We start from the raw sequence: 9,579 nt of genomic DNA on the forward strand, positions 1-9,579 counted from the left end.
AGGGTTTTATCTATAACATTGTGCGTTTATTTTTCACATGTTTTAACTGTTGCAAAAATCTGGCCTTATTTGTGTATACTGTGGTTTATCTGGAGTGTTGATCTTGCGTCAGCTACTACAGCACTGTACGTTTTCACATCTATGAGAATAACTAAATATAGTTCACTGTGAAACATTTTCCATAGTTTTTACGGAAAAATACCAGCAGCTGTGGTTGCTAGTAATATTCAGTAAAAAATACGGGAAAAGAACGTAAACAGCTTTGCAGTTTAAATCTTCAGGGCATAAACTTCAAGCTGTGTTTGAACTCATTACAATCTTTGATATTAAGAGCATTTCATTATATTAAATGAAAACTTGGACCTAATGGATAAAAGTGAAACATTACATTTACTTATTTTATTCTTTGCAACTCATAATTTTTTGTAAACAAAGCAGCATGACATCAGTACCTCATTGCCTGACATTGACTTAAACACACTCACTTTTCAGCATAGTGGCGACCCACAAACATTTAATGTCAGAAAAGAAAAGAGAAATTCGGAAATTAAGGAAAAATACAGCTAGCTGTGGTTGCCAGTAAACTACCGTAAAAATACGGGAAAATCCTGTTTTTATTTGTCCAATCAATTCCCAGTGGAAAACATGAGCCACTATTCATCAAGGAAATTTGTCAGATTACTGAAGACGATCGGCAATGCTGCTTCACAGGGACTTCAGCATAACCGCCATGACTTGATGTTTTAAGTCACCATTATTGTGATCAGTGTTCGCTTTAGTTGGCCTCTTTCATCAGCTAAACAGCGTTTTTCTTTTGAGTACTATGGCAGTTTTTGTGGCAAATTATATCAAAAGAAAATAAGATAAGATTATTTTTCAGACTTTTTTCTGATGTTGTTTAGATTCTTACTGGGCCACAATTGTCTGAATGAGCAAACATTGGACACCCACACTTCCTGCAACAATCCGTATAAAGAGATTTTGAACAGCTAAAAGGTCTATGTTTCATTTTTAAAGCTTACTGCCGCAACGCATGCTGGGAGTTATGGATGAGTTTTGTACTTTGATGGAACCCAGAATGCATTTTGGTACAGAATAAACATTTATCTTAAGAGCATTTTTTTTAAAATAGTAAATAGCAAAGGGTCAAGATCCCAACTAAAGCAAACACTCATCACCATAATGGTGACTCAACAAAAATTATCAACATGTAAACTTGTGTTAATTAAAAAGCTGCTGGAGGCAGGCAGGGGGGACGGAACTACAGCACCAGCACACAATACATCGCATTAGCCCTTACATTAAACACGTATACAACTACAAAACACAGACATAGTTTGTCTTACCGCAGTTCATGTCTGCCATCTTTTAGTGCTCGGACCGTGCACATAATACCAGCATTATATCCACAGTTTATATAACAAACATCACTGAAATGCCGTGAACAAACAAACACACCTTAACTTCTCTTACTATCGCAAAAGCAACAAGCTGCAGATCCACAACGCAGCCATTCTTGACGCAGCGCAGCCAATCACTCGTCGGTTGGCATGTGGGCGGCAATGCTTTTCTGGGAGAATTGCCCAATAAAATTAATAGGATCCTTGATACGAGACAGGGATCCAGACTTATAAAATTGGAGTGCTGAGGGGGTATATAATCACAGAAAGACCACGTCCTACGTCTAACTCGTTATTTAACAAGTTGAACATGTTAAACATGAGAAGACAGCACTTTTAACAGTGAAAAGAAGTCAGAATGCATAAAATAGCATGTACACCATCTTTAAGAGATCATTCCCAATTTTCATTTTTACACTCTAAATTACAGTTGTGTTAAGAAACAACACATTTATGTCCATTTACTCATCATCATCGTCTCATTTCAAACCATTATGGGAGCTTATGAAATTTATTTTATGTGACATGACTGCTTGGAACGGTCCAATCCCCAATTACTAAAACAAAGAAAACAATCTCCATGTGAATTCTCAGGTATACTGTATTTTAGAAATGCCCCCCAATAAATCATTCAGGACAGATTTATAGTCCTTCATTCTCACACCAATTATTGATAATACAAGATTAGTCAGGGGTGTAAAGAGGAAATATCAGACCCGCAAGCACCTATATAGATGTCCTACCGAAGTTACTTTCTTTTTTCTACTTTTATTTCTATATTCAGTCATTTTAACACGATTTGGGTGGTCTGGTTTGCTTGGAGTATCCAATTTTAAAAGAATCTCTACCAAATGTATGTAAACATGTGCTTCAGCTTTCTACACCAGAGGGCAGTATTGCTCTTTACACAGTCAGAGACTGGTTACAGTTGTTGCTTTCACATATTCCAAAAATGTACACTTTTAAATACTTTTACTGAAATTGCATAATTGCCTTATAGTATACTACATACAAAATAATTTCTGCTTTTATTTCACATTTTATTTCAAATGTATTTTTCAAAATGTTTCATTGTTGCTACGCAGCAGTACAGAAAGCGCATCATTTTTACATTGTAGCGTACATATATTGCAGGAGACGGATCAATGGGTTTGGATCGTGGCCATTACTCAAGTTCATTGAGACGCATCCTTGCATTGTTGACCTAGGTTGGTCTTATTCCCCATGTTACCGGATCCAATCCGGTTCAGATGAAAATCTAAACATCCCATGACAAGGTGGGCTGAGGTGCAGCCAAGGAAAATCAAAGTGCTTCAAACCACATCTGAACCTCTGTAACGGACATGTCCTATTACATTAGCCATCATTGAAATGCATTTATTATCACAGGTTTTTGTGAGCGTATTACTTGGCAGGACTAAAGGGGTTTCCATGAGTGATTAATATGATGGGAATACCTTTATAGCAGTTTCTCAGTCTGTGAACTGTGTCCCCTTTAAAGGAAACACCAAAATCTGTTTTACTCAGCTGCTGTTCATAAAACAATGTAGATCATTTGTTCTGCATTAATATTCATTTAAAACCGCTCTGTATTTCTTAAATGGTCATTTATAACCATAATGAGAGATCCATAGGTTCACTTCTGAATTACAAGAATGCTGTTTGAAGTCACTGAGCATTCTGTAATGTTTGTTAAGCTTGTAAGACACAATACAGTAATTTCCATAGTGTTTTTCAAGATTAAATCTCTCCATAGCCAATACTCTCATCCATCTTTAGCAATGTGATTGATTAGTCTGCGTATCCCAGCTTGTCCATCAATTAATTTCTATGCCATTCTGGTGTATGACCAGCATATCTCAATTAATCTTTCCCTGCACTCTCACTGTTTTCCTGGACTCATGCATTCAAGTATGGAAGTGATCAATGGCCCGTGGGTTTTGTGTAAAAACTGTTGAGATTTATGAATCTGCTGTGGTCTGAGTGATGAATGCTCGGCTCTGTTCTGTATGTAAGATTTTGCGGGTCCTCATTTCAAGTGATTGGTATAAATGATTATGATCAATGAACTACTTCTTAACTTTTTTATGATTAAGCAACCCAGTTTTTTTTTAAATAGTCAAATCACAGAAAATACAATGACAAAACTGTAATGTTACAGTATCTTACTGGCCCCTCAGCTGCCGGAAATTTACCGTATTTTTAAGAGGATTTTTTACTGTGTATTTTTAAATACTGAAAATTATAAAATTAAAGAAAATAGACTGAAAATGTACCAAAACAACCATGAAAATTGTGTAATTTTATGTCACAAATTGCTGCCAGAAAAGTAAAAAAAAAAAAAAAAAAAAAAAACATCAAATCACTGAAATGGAATGCATGATTACAAGAAAAACATGTCATTTAAAATATTATTTTTTTTAATGTAATTTTGTCACAAACTGCTGCCAGAAAGGTAAAAAAAATTCACAACGGAAAAAACATCAAATCATAGAAATCGATGGCATATTTACAAGGAAAATATGTCATTTTAAATGACAAGACTCTTATTTTACAGGTGTCCCAGCTGCCAGAATACATCTTTTTATGATGTGAAATTACAGAAAAAGACTGCAAATGTACACTTAAAAACGAACATTTTTAACAGTATTTAACAGTATTGTTGACTAGCTGCCGCAAAATTCCCGTATTTTGTAAGGGCAATTCAAGATGATTCACATTACTTGTTTATTTCCTAGATTTGTACTAATGGAAATGGCTCGAGATCAGCAGTGTCCGGACCATCTGGAACTGTCTAAATTAAATTCTCTGTTTGTTTCCTTACTGCCTGTTTCTTTAGATCATAATATAGGAAAATGTAGATGAGAGCAATGCGATCAACTCATTTCTTTCTGCCTTACCTACACATGTGGGAGTTGCAAATGTAACATCAGAGAAAACAACTCGACGTTCAGACTGTTCGGAATTCTCCCGGTCTCTGAGGAAGTTCATTCTCTCGAAGCTAAAAGGATTACATGGTTTGTGGATGGGAGTCGGTCTCTCTACATCAATGTGACAACAACACTGCCGTCCCATAGAGACAAGAGAGGTTGTAGACCCCCATAGCCCCTTGCGTCTGACTGTAACAGGTCTTGATAGATTACTCACAAAGCGCCATGGCTGCTGGCCTGTTATTCGAGCCCTGTAAGGCGGTCTCGCCCTCCGGCTGGTGATTTACTGCCTTCTGCCTCTGTAAATCAATCTGCGGTGAGTCTGTGGGCCTCCCTCCCTTCCCTGCCGCGACTCGCTGAGCTACTTAATGTCACATGCTCGGTGATGTATGGAGGGCCAAATATTTGATTTGGCGAAGCACTCAAAAATGATGCAAATTCCAATGCTGTCTTTAATAGAAATGAGTGTTTAACAGATGATTTTATGTTATTGATCAATAGACATTATGTTAAAGATGCGTTGGGGTAATGATATAGAATATCTGTATATGTCCCTATGTAATTTACAAGTTCATGTACGATTTGAACAAAAAAAGGGTGTTTTGATAGGGCCACTACACAAAAATTTTCATGTAACTAACAGCCAGACGATAAATATATACAGTGATCTTTAAAAAGAGGAGAAACTGTCAGGAAACCATCTGGAATGTGAAAGCTACATCTCATATTTATCCGTGCATTGCAGTTAGTGTTAAATGCAAGCAAGGTGTTTTAAACTGAATAAAACTAAGAAAGTGGTGATTAACATTTCATCAATAGGCTTAAATGGCATTTCAACATTTACTGTAGCCATCTATGACTCTCTACTGCAAAATTCAAGGGATCAGCCGGATAGGCTCTTCCATCATACACGAGCGGGCTAAGAGACGAAGTCTAGCCATTTGTCTTTTTTTCTGTGTTACCCAGCAGGCCCATATTCTAAGATTTATGCAGCAGAATAAGGACTGATAAGCCTTCATCTGTTCACCGTGTGAATTATTCCCTGCTCTCACTATCTCTCTCACCCTACAGAACCTGGCTTCGTATGGCTGTGTGGCAGAGGGAAGAGGGAAGAAATCATGTCCTTCACAGCATCATGGCCAGCAGCTGAGATTGTGTGTGTGGCCTGCTGGCAGAAATGTGTCAGTTGGTCTCTCCTGACTCTCCGTTCTCTCCAGATTGTGGCACAGACTGTGAGATGCTAACGTATTCACGCCACATTTCCAGTCTTGTGGCATGAAACAGGGTATTAAGACATTATCTGAGGGAGTTTCATCTCTGAAATGAAACACAAATTGAAGAGAATCGTTTCGCTTGTAACAGGTTACTTTTTGAAATTTGTGGGTAGAGTGACCAGTCGTGAAAAGGAAAATGAATCAGCCAGGCTTGCGTTTCTCTGCCTGGTAGGATACAAATCTCGGGGATTAACCCAATGACTCAAGCTTCCCTTAAAGGACAAGCATCGTGTTTTTCTCAACTCTTAACTTTTCTTTTTAACATATCTGGTCTCAGAATTCTTGTAAAGTATAAAACAGAATCAGACGCCACTTGGAGGCGGTAAACCAAATTCTTTGGTATCCACCAAGAATTGACCTTGAGGGTAATTTCCTATCTAACAAATGCATACATATTATAACATAAATCGTTTAAAACTACAACAAAATGTTATTTAATTCTACAGCAAGATAAAGACACTACTCACATCAGTATAAAAACAATCTAAAAAAACATTAACTACGACTTTTTCTCCAATAAACTCTTAATTTGTTGCTTATTAATAGTTAGTAAGGTAGTTGTTAGGTTTAGGTATTGGGTAGGATTAGGTTATGGGAGTATGGACATGCAGAATAAGTGCTTTATAAGTACTGATAAACAGCCAATAAGTTGCATAACAACTACTTAATAGTGAGAATTGCCCCTTATACTGAATAAATGAAATATAGATGGGTAGGAATAACGCATTCTGCAATTACATCAGTAAGTAATAACTTGTAATGCTTCATCTTCACCACAAGTGTCAGTGTAAGTCCAAGACTATCGTTATACCGGCGTACAAAATATACTTTTCTCTGCCACAGTAAATCCAAAAGTATTTTGTACTAGCACTATTTACGAGAAAGTTAGCGGAAGATTTTAATTTATACTTTAACAGTAGCCTCCTACTATTACATATGTCTTTATTCGTGCGTTTTCTGCCATGTCCTTTATTCTCGCATTGCTGATGTTTAGACCCCTGTTCCACATCAGTCACAGTGTGTTTGTTTAATTCAGGGGCCAAATGCCAAGTTACGTTTTAATTACACGTATGAATCGCCGCGTTATTAAAAAACAAATGTGTTCCCAGGTTGAGGCTATAATGAGCATTATTAGGCAGTTTCATTACCGAAATCCAATCTCACTTTGGCCAGTGGGGGAAAAAATAACCTACCAGCACAGAATAATACACACGGTTTGAACGCGGTTTTGATGTCTCTTCAGTCCAAACATGATGCCTTTGGAATTCCGACGGCTTTTTGAACATAAATTAGCATTTAGACAAACCATCAGCCCAAAACAGGGAAGTCTAGCATGTTATCCTGCATCTAAATGGCTGTTTGGCTCCAGCGTGGACACTAGTGTGCAGCAGGCTGTTAGTCTGATGAATTTCGCTTTAATTCTGTGCGGAGGCTTTCGGGCGCCGTTTATTTTTCCAACGCTGACATTCATCTCCCTCCTACCTCTGCTTTCCCCACCTCATCACCGCACGCTGGCATCAATCAGCTTTATGTACGAGGCATCTGACACTTCTAATGTCATGCATAATCTTGACAAACACTCGTTTTCCATGCACGGGAATATACGGCCTGAAACAAATAGGCCCGCTTGCTGAGTCTCAACCGAGATGGCTGTGATGATAATGGCAACCAAAGGAGGCCATTGCTCTATCAATATGACTCAACATTACAGAAAAAGGTATTACAGCATTTTCAGCACCCAGACGAGACGTATCCCACCTTAAGCTGTTTGGATTTGATCGCATCGCGCATTTTTAATTTTGCTCGGCTCATTCATTAAACTCGGAGAGGAATCAACAAAGACTAGTAATTAAAACTAACAGGGCGGATCTAGTCACTATTGAGCTCAACTTTAATACACCTGAAGAATAAATAATTAGAGCATGATATTAAAAAATGAAAAGATAAAAGCCAAAGTGTCTATCATGCTCAGAGACGTGTCGAAGCAAAAAAGGGAAGAAGGAACAGGTAAGCTCGTCGCTGGCGGTGAATCTAAAAATGAGTCGATAAGATTTAATTGTTTTCCTGTACATGGCTGAATATATCCATTGTACCTGCAAAAATGAAAAAGATTAATCTTCTCTGGAAATTTAATCTGACGTTTGGAACATGCTGTGTGAAAAATAAGTAAAACTCAAGCACATTGAACGATTCTCATGGGTAAGCAGACTAATACAATTATGTTTAAACTAATGTACCAAATCAACTTTCTATAATCTTTCTAAATGTTATACATAGACAAAGTGGAAGGTTGTATCATCTTCTAATAGTTTTGGTCTCATCCCTCATTTACTGTCGTAGTAGGGAAAATAAATACTATGGGAGTAAATGGGGGATGAGATCGGATGAGAAGACTTTACATTGAATGTAAGACTGTTTAAGACCCAATTGTTTCATTTTGAAATGTAAGACTGTTTAAGGCCCCGGCAGAAGCCGTGCTGAAGTTTGCTTGTCACTCACTTTTATCTAGAGGTTAACAGTTTCACCTTATTCAGTCCTACACTTTGATCTGCCCATATCCCTCTTCATTGAAGAGCGAGTGCAAAATTGAAGGGATTTTAAGCTCTTTGAATGAGTGTCGCGTGAGTTAGGAATAGCCCAATTTTAACATTCCCATAGAGACCGGGTTCTGTGTCAGTGCAGTGTAAGTGAAGAAAGTTGACACGGTCTGCAGTACACCCTCTGGCTCAACTTGTCACTCAGCCCGATGCCCTGCACAAGCCAATAATTACTTTTCCAATCATAGCAGCCAAGCATCCCACCACAGAGACCCTCAATCTAAACCACACTGCTAAAGAAACACCACATCACATCCTTCCTGTCTCTCTTTCTTCTCATTCTGTTTCATCTGTTTCACAATCTCACTCTTGTTTTGGTCGTGGTTTGTAGTGCGACAGTCAAAACCAATCGGAAGAGTTTTGTGTTTTAGTGTAGCCTACTGTAATTTGGAGCTGTTTTCAGGGATGATTTTATTATTTATTTTATGTCATTTAAAACCTGTATATGACAAATATTATATTAAGATATTTTGAGAAATGTCTGTTATGGATTGAACCACATGACACACAATAAGGGATGCACGATAAATTATCGGCCATATCGGTATCGGCTGATAAATCGACATTTTCAATGTTATCGGCCGATAGTTCAATTTAAGACGATATATAATAGCTGATAAATTATGAATCATTTCCTCTGGTTGGACCACTGTATCTGCATGCTGCTCAGTTAAAATCCAGTACAGTACTGTCTTTCTGTCGTAATCATTCACTTACTGCTATTAGCCATGTAGTATGTAGATATTTATGAATGAAATCTTCTGCTTTCTGTCTTGATACCTGTTTGACTTGTGGCTATTGAGAACACCTTTCTGGTTTGCTCTTGAAGAAGATCTTTCATTTGTTTATTAAATAAACATTATACCAGAACAGTTTAAAAGAAGAATTAAAGAATCTTAAATGGGTGTAAAGTTGGCTTGGTACATGATTTTCAGGAGAAAAGTTATTTTCAGTCTCAGAAAATGTTATATTATTTAGAAACGATATCTCAATTATCGGCTTTCTAATGTTCAAGGATTATCAGTTATCGGCCAAAATGTACATATCGATACATCCCTACACATACTGTAACTCCTCAGTGTCGCCTATCTGTACCTTGCTGGCAGCATGGTACTATATTTACCACTGTACTTCCCACGTATTATTTGCTCAATTTTATCACACATGTATTGATTTGTTGTCGCTGAAATGCTGTCTTGTGGAGGTGAAAATAGAATTGTGCCAAAAAAGCGAAATGAAGAGAGGGAGAGAGACCAGACGTGTGAATGTGTCTCTAAATTTAAGCGACTGTGCCGGCGAAAATTGGATTGGTGTGTGTGTCTGAAGATTACGTTTTTGCTGATGTGCTGCCTTCCAAAAGAGAGGCTTGTGTATGACA

The sequence above is a fragment of the Barbatula barbatula genome, assembly GCF_947034865.1.
Source record: "Barbatula barbatula genome assembly, chromosome: 9".
Classification (NCBI taxonomy): Eukaryota; Metazoa; Chordata; class Actinopteri; order Cypriniformes; family Nemacheilidae; genus Barbatula; species Barbatula barbatula.